Source organism: Scylla paramamosain, unplaced genomic scaffold (assembly GCF_035594125.1).
Source record: "Scylla paramamosain isolate STU-SP2022 unplaced genomic scaffold, ASM3559412v1 Contig76, whole genome shotgun sequence".
Lineage (NCBI taxonomy): Eukaryota > Metazoa > Arthropoda > Malacostraca > Decapoda > Portunidae > Scylla > Scylla paramamosain.
In genome coordinates this window covers 215,001-217,500 of record NW_026973741.1, presented here as the reverse complement: position 1 = coordinate 217,500, position 2,500 = coordinate 215,001, and the positions used below count along the sequence as shown (strand labels likewise).

Sequence of the window (2,500 nt, the reverse complement as noted above, 5' to 3'; positions counted from 1 at the left end):
CTCTCTCTCGAATAAAATGACTGGTGAGGAACTCTAATAATTAAAGTGCTAAAAATTCCATTAAACTACGAGAAATAAGACAAATAATTAATGACACACCTAATAACACAAACAAGGAGTAACAAACAAAACTTAAGCCAGAAAACACGAAAAGATAAAACTATCATATAAAGAAATACGAAGTTAAAAAAAAATCATGAATATCAAATAAATAACTCACATATAATCAATAAACTCGTAAGGAACAGTAAATAAACAATTAAGCCGTTCATTGCAAGGGCCACAGTCAGAAAGTGAAAAAAAAAAAAATGCTTAGTTAAATACCGAGGCTAAATAAAACAAGGAATTAGACAAATTACAAGTAATTAATAAATAAACACATAAGGAATAATGAATAAACAAAAATTAAGCCAGGAAGACTATTATAATTATTGCAAGGAGACAATATGTATGTATGTATGCATTGTATGTAATTCGAGGTTAAAATGGCTTAAATCTCACCAACAGCAGGCCATAAGTGAAGGTGTTCCTCAAGGCAGGGAAGGGGGCGGGGAGCAATGAATAGGGGAGGGGCTATAAACTATTGGGGGGATAACAGTCCCAATGACTATTAATTAATGACGCATCCAGTTTAGCGTGTGTGTATTTTTCGCGTTGTGATAATTTAAAGGTTTCCTCGCATTTTTATCTTTATTTATTTATTGATTTATTTATTTTATTTATTTATTTTATTTTTTTGGCAGGTGTTATATTTGTTGAGTGTTTTAAGTAACTGTGGCTCATTGCATCAAAACTCCATTCATTACCTTCGTGGGAAGGTTCAATTTGGCAAGGTTTTTTTTCGCATTTTGGGTTTTGTAGTAAATTATGCATTTTCTCATATTTTTCTTTGCTGGTATTGTCCCTTCCATGCCATATATGACTGGAAAGTTGGGGGCGCCTTCCCCCCCCCCACCCTCCACTGCTACGTTTTTTTTTTCTTAATCAGTCAACCAATCAATGAATCCCTTCATGAATCATACCCATTTCCAGGTGTCACCCCCACCCATACATCTCTCATTCTGTCATGTATGAACAAGTGCTAAGGGCAAGCTGAACAAGTACAAAGGGCAAGCCAGCTGTCTCTTTTAATATTCTTGCCTGAAATAACATTACAAATGAGGGTCCATTAATCATCCATTAAATAATCCATTTTTATTGCTTTCTCATTCTTCTTCCTCTGTGTATTGTTAAATTGGATGGTTATATCATTGTTCCTTCCTGTGTTTTAGTGTGCCATTACCTGTCCTCTCTTCCAGCTGATATTTAGTTTGTACTAAAATAGACTGGCATAACTTTACAATTTATACACAAATAACAACATAAACCAATAATGCATTGATATTATGCATGATAGGAGTGGACATTTCCACTCTACATCATTAATGAATGCATGATGAGACGCACACTATTACAAAGCTAATGAGTTCAATACAAACATTCAATAACAATTTCAATAACTTTATTAAAAATAGCAATCTTTATAAATCATGAAACCAGAAAACTTTAAGAACCTGGGGCTATAACAGCAAATGTACAATAATGCAAACACTTTTTACACACACACACACACACACACACACTCTTTAATGATATTTCCTAATATACAGTATAATTCCAAACAGAGAGAGAGAGAGAGAGAGAGAGAGAGAGAGAGAGAGAGAGAGAGAGAGAGAGAGAGAGAGAGAGAGAGAGAGAGAGAGAGAGAGAGAGAGAGAGAGAGAGAGAGAGAGAGAGAGAGAGAGAGAGAGAGAGAGAGAGAGAGAGAGAGAGAGAGAGAGAGAGAGAGAGAGAGAGAGAGAGAGAGAGAGAGAGAGAACTACCTGGGGTCATAAATGCAAAGTAGAGGTATCAGTCAGGCAAAGCATAGTGCTTGCCTGTCTCATATGGAATGTAAAAACATGGCTTCATATCATTGCAGACCTGGGATTATGGCCAAAAGTTACCAAGCAGTGCTGAGCAAAATCCAGTAGAGTAATTTTCAGTATCATTGAATTACTGACAAAGTAAAGATCATTATGTGCAATGATACTCACTACCTAGGAGCATTTCAGGTTACTACCAAGAGTCTGACCATGCTGGCAGGGATGGTTAGGCTATACATTACATACTTCTCCATTCAAATCAGTCAGCTGATTAAATGGTGAGTTAAACCATTTTGATCATCTAAATCATATTAAGGCATTGGATGAGACCTGGACAGCTTGGGTCAACACCATACATAGGTACTCCACTACTCTGTGGGAGACACTTCATTGTGGCAAGAGTCATCACAATACCAAACACCATCCTTGTCAAAGCACAGCATGGCCCACTCATCCACAGGAACCCAGCCATCTCTAAGGAGCAAATTAATGCTGCCCAGTGTCACTCCTCATCACTTTTAGGGAATAAGAAGTAGATCCCACCCCAGCACCATCTTTACATAGAATATAATACAGAGGATAGAGAAGGAATACAA

General features: G+C 36.8%; 1 protein-coding gene across 1 annotated transcript in view; it reads right to left on the bottom strand.

Moving 5' to 3' along the window:
- Positions 1-1,612: 1,612 nt before the first annotated feature.
- Positions 1,613-2,500, bottom strand: part of LOC135098719 (uncharacterized) — a 16,531-nt gene continuing 15,643 nt past the window's right edge. Inside the window, exon 11 of the mRNA XM_064001106.1 lies at positions 1,613-2,500. This exon is cut by the window's right edge and continues 1,168 nt beyond it. The gene's annotated coding sequence lies outside the window, so the exon portion shown is untranslated.